General features: G+C 40.4%; 1 non-coding gene across 1 annotated transcript; it reads right to left on the reverse strand.

The window, feature by feature from the left end:
* Window positions 1–7024: 7024 nt before the first annotated feature.
* Window positions 7025–7143, reverse strand: LOC112474148. The gene has a single exon (XR_003044297.1). It is a non-coding gene; the product is annotated as a 5S ribosomal RNA (ribosomal RNA).
* Between the last annotated feature and the right edge of the window lie 5451 nt (window positions 7144–12594).

Raw genomic sequence — 12594 nt, forward strand, 5'->3', positions numbered from 1 at the left:
CTACTTGTCGTGAGAAGCTCAATTCAAATAAACTGAAATTTACTGAAAACTTCCTCTCGCCAGAATTGTATTGATGAACTATGGGGGTGTTCAGAGAAGAATGTGACCTTCACCCTAACCACTAGGTGGGGGCTGGGGGCTCACACTGGTGGAAGGATCAGACGTGTACACACACGATTTAATGTAAGATGATCAGTGATTAATTCTAAAATAGAAATGCATTCTACGCAGTGGAAAACTTAAGCAAGAAAAGATTAATTCTGAATTGAGGGTATCCAGGACATACATGTGCAGAAGGTATAGTTTAAACAGTTCTGAAAACTTATTAGAACATTGGCAGAGTGAAACGGGAGATGACCCACCTGTGCAAAGGTCTGGGGGAGGAAGAGGTCGGAGAGTGATTAGGGAAGAGCAGGATCTGAAACATGGTGGAAGAGAGTATTGGAGAAGTGGTCTGGAGCCACGCAAGGGTGGAGGACCCTTAAGGCCCTGCTGAGGTTTTGTTTTATTCCGTGCCTTGGGAGGTGTCAGAGTAGATCAGATCAGAGTGTAGCTTTTGTGAGAAAGTGAATCAGCCATAAACAAATGAGACATGGTACTTTCCTTCCTGCTCCACAGTGGAGTGGTTTTGAGAGAGGCAAAGCTGAGCTAAGGCTTCTGGAATGGGTCTGACTGGCCCCTCCCAGAAACCGCTCCTGACCTTCTTCTGCAAATACCCAATTACCTGTTCATTTCTTCAATTACCTAATCAGCGAAATCAAATCAAGCACTGTTAATTCTAACTTTCATAAATATTCTTCAGTTTACATATATGATGTTCTTTCCTAAACCATAAATAACGACATGATGTGTGTGAACTTTGCAAAGGTAGTTTAGGCAGGGGAAAAAAATAACATTAAATTAACCAGCTTGTCAGAAGCTGAATTATTACAAATGACAGGAAAAGTACATTTGCAATATTAAAAAATATATTTTCTAGAAAGCCACTCCATAATGATAAGAGTACAAAAAAGTCTATGTATCAAATCTCGGAATAAAGCTGAAGGGACACTTTTGGGTTAATATCCATGATGATGGCAAGCACTATAGCATGGGGGTGGGGGCGGGTAAGCGCAATGCTTTGGGTGTCAGATTGCCTGCGTTAAATCCTGATTCTGCCTTTGTTAGTTATGCGATCTCAGGTAAGTACCTAAACTCACTGAGCTTCAGCTCACCCACCTATGACAGGAAGATGAAAACAGTTGTTGAGAAGACTAAATGAGTTAATATAAGTAAAGCTCCTAGAACGATGCCTTCTATATCATAAATGTTATATAAACATTAGCTACTACTACTGTTATTACTTCTTTTCTCTGCCACTATGAGGAAGGAAGGAAACCCATGTTTGGGGACTTACTATGTAACAAACCCTTTTATAGTTATTACCTCATTTAATTTAATATTGATAATTCTTTTCATAGGTTGTTATTATTAGTTACATTATATCAATAAAGAAATTGTGAAAAGTTAGGTGACCTTGTTGGGATCACCTAGCCAAGTGGCCCACTGAGACTGGAACCTAGGATGGATTGGCCCCAAGTTCCCATACAACAGAATGAACTGCCTTATTTCAAGAATGTTCTAGGCAAGGTTGGTTGATCCAATGTTCTCCGATCAGCTTGGCTACACATTGTTATGAATTATTAATGGTGGGAATAAGTCAGCTTTCTTCTCCAGTCTTATTTGATCTAACATAAGCAGTGCAAGAAAACTCTCACAGATTAGAGGAGCCGAGTAGTCTTGTGCTCCGTAGACATGTCAGTTCCACTGTGGAAAGAAACAGAGAAAGCAGCCTAAGAAGGCAAGTAAAAGCCTCCCACCACACTTCATGACCCTAGAGGAAATGGAGCAGCAATTGAAGTAGAAGAAAATCCACCTGACAGGTTTAGTCAGTGCCTGATTACAACCTCTAATGTGGAGAGAGCTTAAGTATACAAAGCCCTTTCCCATGTACACATATTATCTATTCTTCATAACAACCTAAGAATACTCAGGCAAAGATCACCCCCTCATTTTGGCACTCAATGAACACGAGACCCAGGGAAACCAAGTGATCTGTAGGTAGCAGAACGAGTTTTGAACTCAGGCCTTTTCCCATCAATTTTGCTGCCTCCCATGGTAAAGAAAAGAATACCAACATTAAAGGTGAGATAAGAACTGAGACATCCTTTGGAGTGGTGGAGGAGGGTGCTGTGGTCCTGTCCATTACAGTGATAGTCTTGCTCCCACGGAAAGGCTCCAGCTAAACACTATGGGGCATTAAAAAGAACAAGTGACCCACATTGACTGTCAGCCACTAGGCAGGATATCCCTTCGCCACCAGAGATAATCAAGTCCTCTAAAGGGTTAGAGTGTACGCCAGGGTTCAAAATCACTCACACCTGAAAGCAGACTCCCTCCTACCCCGGTGCTTCCTTGACTCAAGTAGGAAGTAATTCTAGGAACTTCTGACCCTGTGTCCTTGTCAGTAATAATTTAAAAGCTTCATTCTTGGCAGATCTGAGAGGGGTTACTTGTGCTGCAGCAAGTCTCCTGAAGGAAGCAGCTGGTTGAGTTCTCATCCTGCCTTTGTTTTTCTCTTTCAAGGAAAAACTCCTTGAGAGCTGAGCATGTCTGCACCCCTCCCTAGGCCTGACCCTGGATGACTGGTGAGAAACAATGCTGTTTATTGTCATGACCAACTAACTATGTGGTACCCCTCACCTTGTGAAATTTCTTCACACCAGTCTGGCATTGGGCTGTGTTCCTTCATTATTTAAGTTTGGAAAAACTTAGGGGTGTAATCTTTCTGTCAGTCAAAGCTAACATTTCTACTATTGAAATTTTTTTCTAGCTTCGTGTGGGATTTCCATCCCCTCCCCAAGTTCATCGTTTTCTTTGATGAGGATACAGTGCGCAACGTGGCCAGGGGGAATTTAGCTTTGGATACTAAGAGTGAGGGATGGGAGAGAATTCAGGCAGATGAGCTCAGGCTACACCTGCACTGGTTAGAAAGGCACAGCAGAAGGAGAGATAGTCAAGAAAGTCTTCAAGATAGAAAAGTGATTTTCCAGGATCCAAGAGCAATACCTACATTTGTGCCAATGATGGAATGATAAGCAGGGTGCCCCTCCACTGTCCAGTATCCAGCAAAGGGAGCAGAAATAGGGCTCTAGCATCCTAGAGGATTCTGGAATTCCTCTTCTGGAGCCATTGTCGAAGGCTCAGGCTGAGCTGCTGTGCAGGAAAGATGGAATAGGTGTGTCCCAGGGAGTTCTAAGGCTCACCAACTCCAGTTCCCAGTCTGAGCAGGTGTGGCCTAAACCCATATCTTAGTTCTAATCTATTCTTTTCTCCTGGGTAGTTCCCATTGATGGCTCTTCAACACCTCAAACACCAGATACATATCGAATCTCTTACTTCATTCCCAAACTCTTCTTCCTTTTGATGTTTTTACAATCCCTGCTCACAGCTCCAATATCCTCACCTGTTCTCCCAGGTAGAAACCAGTGGGTTATTGCTGAATTCTCTGTGTCCTTTCTCTTCACGTATAACTTTCAATCATTCTGCAGCCACGTCTTCGATTTTTTCATTTCTACTAGAGCTGCCCTGGTCAGACCCCCATTGCTTTTCCCATGGATCACTTTAGCAGCCTCCTGATTAGCTCTTTCTCTCCAGTTTCTCTTTCTACCAATCTATCCTTCAGAGAGCTTCTTGAGCCACTCCTTTTTTTTTTTTTTTTTTTAAGTTCCAGCTCTGGTCATTTTATTTTTCTTCCTCAAACACCAGTGATGGTTCCCACTGCTACTCCTTTTCATGCCATTTGTGGTGAACACTGGTCTGCTCCTAGTGACCATGTCAGTCACCCCTGTCTGCACTTTTCCTCTCCCTTGCTTCTGGTTTTTCTGTTCCATCGTCCTAGATTCTCTTCTCCTAGATCTCTCTTTGTCAGAATCCTTTTCAAGGTCCTGCTCAATTCCTACTTCCTTTGTAAAGAGTTATTCTTGTATTTCATGAACAATTTAAAAATATTTACTCTTCATCCCCAGGGTGTTAGGCATGATGCTAGGTGATGGTGAGATAGTCATGAACGAGACAAACAATGCTGCTTTTAGTTTATTGTAGGAGTAGACTTTACACAAATTAAGACATAAACAAATATTAATGACAAGTTATATCATATGTTTTTGAAGAACAAGAACATAGTACCTTAAGGGAGAGGGGCAGAGGGGGTCTTAGCTTACATCTATGGAGTCAAGGAAGGCTTCTCTGGAAGTGATGCTATGACCATGAATAGGATTTAGGCAGAGAGTAGCAATGGGGAAATGTAGGAATGCCCTGCAGCAGGAAGGAAAGACCCTTGCTAAACCCTAAGGTCAGAATCGACTGCTCTATCTCCTCTGTGCTCACAGAGCCCTTGGCACCTCGGTGATCATGTGCATTGACGCCTGCTGTGTACTGGGGAGAACTCTGCAGTTTTATGTCATCCACCAGATGGAGGACTCAGTTTGGATAAGGACTGTGTATTACTTGTTTCATTTAACAATTCATTCATCCAACAAGTATTTCTGTACACCTAGTATGTAAGTACCAGAGGCAGAGGTAGGCACCTAATATACTGTGGTGAGTGAGGTTCCCCCATGCCTCTTACAGAGATCCAGTCTGTCTCTCTAGGACTTGGCATAGTACTGATCACACAGTAGGGACTCAGAAAAAAATGGGGAATTGAATTCCCAAGAATATGTGCTTGCATGATAACAAAACGAACTTGACTTCCCATTGAAACACTGATTACAAATACCCCTAAACAGTCTCAACCCCTTTAGATTATTGTAGAGACTGAGACCCTTCTCACTGAGCACCCGACGGAGACTGCAGGGACACACACCCAGTCCTCCATTCCAGAGCCCTGGATGCTTGGACACAAACCATCCCCCTTTGGGAGCAGACTTTCTGCCAGTTTCAAGTCGTTTGACCGTGTTCTAGTCTGAGCTAATTTTGTAAGTCAAATTGCTTAAGAGTGAATATGAAATTTTTGACTGAAGCCCAAATATATAAATACCCATCACATTTCCTTCCTTCCCATTTTTGCAATCATCCAAAAAAGCTGTTCATGTTGTCCAGCGTAATTAGTTATTTATACACCCTCATGTGGTCCATTGTTCATAATTAAATGGTCTGGTATACAGAATTTCTCTTGCAAGACTTGTTTTGTCATTTTACTGCTTTTTGGAAGCTGTTTGTAAATATATCCTTGTGGAACCCTTTGAGGGTACTTTTGAGCATATCTAGGATTCAGGGGAGGTAGGGATGAATAAGCCAGTGCATGGAAGCAACTATGCCCTCTGAGATCTCATACTGTCCCCTGTCTTCTAATACAAGAATTATTCATCCTTTCCTTAAAGACCCAGGGGAATTAGAATGATCACAAAAATAGTCACAGAGAACTAGAAGTGGAAATCATCTTGGAGATCGAGTCACTAGATTCTAATGACTACATTTTGCCCAAGAGGAAACTGGTTTCCAGAAAGGAGAAGTGAAAGGGACTGGTCCACAGCCTCTTGTGGGTTAGTGGCTGAGCCAGGCCCAAACCCTCCTCAGCTGACTACCATGCTCTTTCTACTAAAACACTGAGTGTAGTAGTGTTTCAGACATTTCTGGGCTTGTTAGGCTTTGCCCCTGAACTAAGGTGGCCCCAGGCTGTTATGCTCTGGGTCCTTGTGTCTACATTTTACAGCATGTCTCCTCCCAAATGACATAGCAGCCAGCTATTACTGATGAGTGTTACCCATCATGAAGCAGTGTTGCCCATTGTGAAGCAATTCTGCTTTCTCTTCTGTCATGCTGTGGTCAGAAACTCCAGATGGTCCATTAATTTTATGTAAGATGAGACTTGTTTCTGAGTGAGGGGACAAAGGTCTCTGCTTCATGGGAGACATTCATAAGGTTTATGACCGAGAATATGGTCTATGTTGGTGAATGTTCCATGTGCACTTGATGAGAATGTGTATTGTCCTGCTCTTGTTAGACAGAGAGCTCTATAAATATTAATTAGATCCAGTGGTGTTATTCTATTCTATATCCTTGCTGAGTTTCCATCCATGAATTTTAGTTTGTGAATTTTTTAACATTAGCTTTGATTATTCAGAAGTCTTTTTAGGTTTTCTTTCCATATGAGAGTATAAAATCCTGGTTCTTATTTTAAGATAGGACTTTCTGGCCAGCCAGATGAAGAGTTCAGCAATTAGGCATTTATAGAATGGTTGGCCAGAAAGCATTAGCTGAAAAATCCTGAAATCTTCCACTTAGTACACATATACGGACTATCAGTATGCAAACTTATCATAAAGGTCTTATATAAATTCTCATTGCAGTAAAACCTATTGTTACATCTGAGAAATATCACATCAGTTAGCCAACATCATAACTCTTAAAACTCATCATCCTCCTATGTCCTTCTTCTAATACAAAAATTATTATATTGAAAAATCCTGAAATCTTCCTCTTAGTACACATATACAGACTATCAGTATGCAAACTTATCAAAAAGGTCTTATATAAATTCTCATTGCAGTAAGACCTATTGTTACATCTGAGAAATATCACATCAGTTAGCCAACATCATAACTCTTAAAACTCATCATCCTCCTATGTCCTTCTTCTAATACAAAAATTATTATAAATTCTTAAATTCATAAAATTCATAAAATTCCCAGGTTTTCTACAATGACCACATATTAATATTAATATAATTTATTCTATTTTAAATATATTACTTTTTATTTGAAATAATTAAGTATGTAACCATACAGAAAAGATGCAACGGATGTCATATAGTCATGTACTCACCATCATAATTAATAGATGCCTTCATTTTGCCATATTTGCTCCAGATTTGTTTTTTTCTTTTTTCTTTTTTAAAATTTTTTAGACGAAGCAACTCTTGGTTGACCTCACAGATTGCAAGGACCTTGTCAGCTTACAATCCCTTATTTTTTATTTTTTATGCCTATAGCACCTGGTCTTCCTAGGTGGTCTCCCATCCAAGTACTAACCCGGCCCGACCCTGCTTAGCTTCTGAGATCAGATGGGATCGGGCTTGTTCAGGGTAGCATGACTATAGACCGTTTTTTCTTAAAAGAAATTAAATGTAACACACATAGTTAAAGCCACCACCTTCTATTTTCTTGTCCTCTCTCCTTTTCCCCACCTATTTTACTGAAGAAAACACTATTTCAAATTCTGTGGGTACCATTCTCATGAATGCTTTACTACTTTCACTCCAAGCAAATGTATCCACAACAAACTGTGGCCAGGACAATTTCATGGTTATTTATTAGTTTTTATAATCAGAGGAGAAACAAGACTCATTTATCATGTTTTGAAGCCCTAATTTCATTTTTACCTATTCCTTCCAAGCAGATTTTGCTTTAATCCTGGTTTTTATGTATTTTTTTTATATGTTTCATTTTTTGTTTTTGTTTTCTGATGATCTTCCTATCCAGCTTTATTTCCTCCTTGCTAAAGTCTTATGTTGCTTTTGCCAGAAATGGTAGCTTTAAACCCTGTTCCCATGATCTGGCCTTTCTGAATCTTCAGCCTGTCTGCCTTAGGCACTGCCCACTCCAAATCTCTGTCCTCTGCCCCCTAGTTAGGACAAACTACAGGACTTCTGTACCCAGATCCCTTGTCTGGTGCTCATCTGGTCTAAGTGGATGGATGTACATGCTGTTGTCGGACCTGACCTGTCTGCTCAGCATTCCAGCACCAGTAGGTCGGTTTAATTCCCATCCTACCTCACCTGTTCTGCTTAGACCTTCCATGTTTGAAACCTAGCCCCTAGAGAGGACACATTAGGTGAAAGCTGAGACTGGGAGAGTGGAGGCTGGTGAGTATGGCAATAATCGATAATAGCTAACATTCTTCAGTAACATAATCAAAATGGTAAGACCTAAGGTATAACAAGTGTTCAAAATATGTTGTTAAAAATAATAATAGCAACTATGTATAGAGAACCTACCGTAGGTCAAGTGCTATGCTAGGTATTTTTTTTTTATCTCATTTATTCTTAAAAAGAATCCCATATTTCATAGATGAGAAATCTGAGGCATAGAGAAGCAGTATGCTGCAATGGAAAAATTATGGGATTTCGAATAAGACTTGGGTTCAAACTCTGGCTTTACCACTTATAACATATACTGCCTTGTACCAGTTTCTTAACTTTTCTGAGCTTGGTACAAAATAGGTGTTCAGTAATGATAGCCATTGTCCCTGTAGAAGATCAAACTTCTTGCCTAAGTTTACACAGCTAGTGTACAGTAGAACTAGGAATTTAAACCCATTTTAAAGGGTTTAGACTTCCCAGTCTGAGAGATCTGCTTCTCTCAAAGCTACCTTCTTTTTAGCGAAATATGAATGTTGTATGTTATTATATGAATGTTATTCCATTAAAAGAGGTATCATGGAATTTGGAAAGGGCACTAAACTTGAAATTAAAAGTCTTGGATCCTGTTCTCCATCAGGAATGAGCTGGGCAATTTTGGGCAATTCATTTCTTCTCTTTGTTTTCCCCTTGGTTTTCTCATTTCTAACATAAAGGGGTTGAACTAGATAACCTCGAGGTTCTCTCTATTCCACCTCCAGCATTCTGTACCTATGATCAAGAAACACAGCACCAAGTTGCCTTTCCAAAAAATATGAAGAAAGGCAATTGCATTGATATTTTAAAGGCTAGGTTAGGAGAGTAGGTAAAGCTACTATCAGTGAGCCACTTGTCCCAAATCTTTAACAACTGAAACCAGTTGGATTCCTTTTTTACTTTCCAACTTGAGCTGGGAAGGGATCTAGGTCATAGAGAGTTTTAGAAGACAACAAAACCAGTTGCCCACACTCATAGTTTTCTTGGGTAACTTCTCTCTTTTTTCCTTTCCTTCCTTCTACCTTCCCCTGCCCGCCCCCCCCACCCCGCTTTTTTTTAAATAAAAAGTGGACTAAGAATAGAAAATAGCTCATTAAGGTAACTAAATAAGAGATAGAGAGAGAAGGAAATGTATTTCTGCTCCAGGTTTCTTTTTCTTCCTTTCTTCTTAGTGGTTTACGATTTTATTTTCTAAAAATAGATATACTCAAGAGATCATGAAGTAAGTCCTGCACTCCTGTTTAGTGAATTTTAAATTCTTCTCTATCACTTTGTCGAAGTTAAAGGTAGGGAAAAGCTCCTTGAAGATTCTTTTGACCATTTTCAACCACTTTGGTAACCCTTTTTGGCCTTGGGATCATTTATTTGTACAGCATATTTATTTTATTTTATTTTATTTTATTTTATTTCAACCCTTGGTTGACCTCACATATTGCAAGGACCTTGTCAACTTACAATCCCTTATTTTTAATATTTTTATGCCTACAGAACTGGTCTTCCTAGGTGGTACCCTATTAAAATACTAACCAGGCCTTTTTAATTAGTTTTAAGTATACATTACATTGGTTAGACATTTATATAGTTTATAAAACAATCTCCCTACTTGCTCTTTCTCTCCTCTGGCTCTCCATCTAGTCAATATATTAATGCTAACTGCATTCCTTATGCCATGCTCCCTATCCCTGTGACCCTCTATCAACTACTAATTTGTACTTTTTTAACCCTTCACCTCATTCTCTCAGTCCCCCAACTCCCCTCTTCTCTGGCCGTCACCAAATTGTTCTCTATATATGTGAGTCTGTTTTTGAGTAAGTTGTTCTTTTTTGTTCCTTAGATTCCACATATAGGTGAAATCATATGGTATTTATCTTTCTATGACTTATTTCACTCAGCATAATAACCTCTAGGTCCATCCATGTCATTGCAAGTAGTAGGATTTAATTGTTTAAATGGCTGTGTAATATTCCATTGTATATATGAACCATAACTACTTTATCCACTCATCTGTTGATGGGCATTTAGGTTGCTTTCATATCTTGGCTATTGTAAATTGTGCTACCATGAACATAGGCATGTTTTTATCAAGCTCCTACCATGTGCCAATCACTGTGGCAGGTTGTAGGGATAAATGAGGAAGAAAAAAACTCCCATGCCCATCTGTCATGGATTTACATGTCAACAACAAAATGAAACACAAAAGTAAATATGCAATTATGAAATCTGAGAGGTGCTATGAAGGAGCTATGAATACATCCCAGTTTTCACCATTTTAGCTCTGGCCGAGGAGGAACATTCGTCTACTCTGTCTCTACTTCTGCTCCTTGAGATTCTTCAGTTTGACTATGAATCATCATATCCCAAGATTATCCCCAGCTCATGTGACATCTATGTCATCAGTGAGGATCACAAGGCCCTCCTGGGCTTGTCCTGGCTTTCTGGGACTCTGCTGCCTGGCCTCATAACTTACCTTCCTTTACCAGAAATGTATTTCTTCTAGCTCTATATCCACTTGTCCAAATCCTGCTCATTTTCCTAGCCTCTGTTCAAGCTCCTTTATCCCCACCACAGACATTCCTGAATTTCTCCCTCCACCTCGGGTATCTGCTTGCCCTTCCCTGATATCTCATGGCGTTTGTTTTAATGTGCTATTCAGAGGACTCATCCCCCTTTTTCTGGTGTGATATAGTTATTTGTACATCCATCCTAGGCCTTACCTACTTCTTTCCACCATGAATATTATTTATCTCTATCTCAAATGGAACGAGGCACAGTTAATACACAATAACATTTGTTGAATCAATGCCCCAATATAGTCCTACATACTTTTACAAAGTGTTAATATATATTATCTAAATGAATCCCCAGAAACCCCATATGAGAGAAACTATTATAATCCAATTTTACAGACAATGAAGTAATAATAGTTATTTACTGAGTGCTGACTTTCTGCTAGGCATTACGCTAAGAGCTTTCCTCATATTACATACCAATCTTTATCTACATTCAATTAAAAACAGTAGTCATCTGTTCTGAGCATTTATTCTGTGCTAGGCACTATTTCTATCCTTCTATGTCTATTAACTCATTTAATTTGCACAACTTTTATAAGATAGGCATTTTTATTATCCTCATCTTCTACATGAAGAAATTATAACATGCGGAGATTGAGAAACTTACCCAAGTCTCATAGCTGAATTCGGCTTCAAAACTAGGTCATGACTATAGAGAAAATCATTCACTTATGAGCATTTTCCTCCTTTCCTGGCTCAGCACTGCCAACACTGCTCAGCACTACTTCTGTGAGGTAGAAATATGACAACTTTACAGATGAGAAAACTGAGACCAAGAGAGATTAAGCAACTTGCCAATACTGTACAACTGACTAGGACAAAGCCAGACCTGCAAAGCTCATGTTCTGAGCCACTTATTTGTGTGTCAGATATATGACAATGCTGGCCTAGGTATATACAAATCTTCTCAGCCATGTATGTTTTCTGATCCTTAAACATTTCTGTGTATATATTATGCTTAGGGCTGAACTCAGTATTTGTTGGGTATGGTGGGGACTCGCAGAGACTAAGATACACTCCTTGCATCCGAGAGGCAAATAAAAAACAATTGAAATATCCTTCCCATCTATTCCCTCCTCTCCCTTATTTTTTAAGTATAGTAGTTAATGCTGCTTCTTTATTCATCTGCCATGGTAGAGATCTTGAGGGGACAAGGGAGACAGGCAAAGAGTTAAGTCTGAGTGGTCAGCAAAAGTGAGGGGATGTGGATAGGTCCAGGAAGTGAGTGGGACTGGCCTTGTTATTTGGAGTCAGGAGCAGTGACTGGAGACTTCTGGTCCTGGAGAAAACAGCAGCTGGTCATGCCCAGTTTCATACTGTGGACTAGGATGGAGATGGGATGTAGAAGCAGCAGTCCAAGGCCTATGGGGAAAGGAGGTCAGCAACCAGGCTGGAGATACCTTGGTCCCTGAGAGCAACCTCTCTCTGTGACTAAGTGGACCCTGCCGCCCCCTTGCAGGCCATTCGCTGCATGAGCACTGGACACAGACCAGGATGGGGTGGGAGTTCTGGCTTTGGCTCCCAACTTGGCCACTCACCATCAGATGATTGTGAACAAGTCACTTCCTCTTCCAACACTGCATTTCTACAGGGACTTGTTAAAATGGGTGTAAGACTTTTTACTGTGCTTGTGTGGCCTGGATTAGTTGTGATGTTCATGAGAGCACTTGGCTAACTGTGAGTGCTTGGTGCATGTGAGATGCTGAGGAGGAAGAAAAATCTAAGTTTTGCCTCCCCACATCAGGATTATGCTGACAGAGGTCACATAAGATTGACTCACATGTAACTGACAGGAAAATGGGCATAGTTCTCCTGTTACCCAGTTTCCAGGCCTGGAACTAGTAAACCTACGGATGAGAATCAGCTGGCATTAGCAAGTTTTCAGTATGGGAGTGAGGTAAGGGTATAGAGTAGGATGGGGGACAAGCTGAGTCAGGAAAGAAGGGGGATGCTCATATGAAAAGGATCCATGCCTGCAGATTCACATAACTGAAGTGAAACCTGCTTCAGGTTCCAAACTGAGAAGTCAAATAGAGAGGCTGTCAGGAGACCCTGCTCTCTCAGTGTTGCATGGACTCGCCATGTTCC

This window comes from Pteropus alecto, unplaced genomic scaffold (genome assembly GCF_000325575.1).
Source record: "Pteropus alecto unplaced genomic scaffold, ASM32557v1 scaffold88, whole genome shotgun sequence".
In the NCBI taxonomy this organism is placed as follows: Eukaryota; Metazoa; Chordata; class Mammalia; order Chiroptera; family Pteropodidae; genus Pteropus; species Pteropus alecto.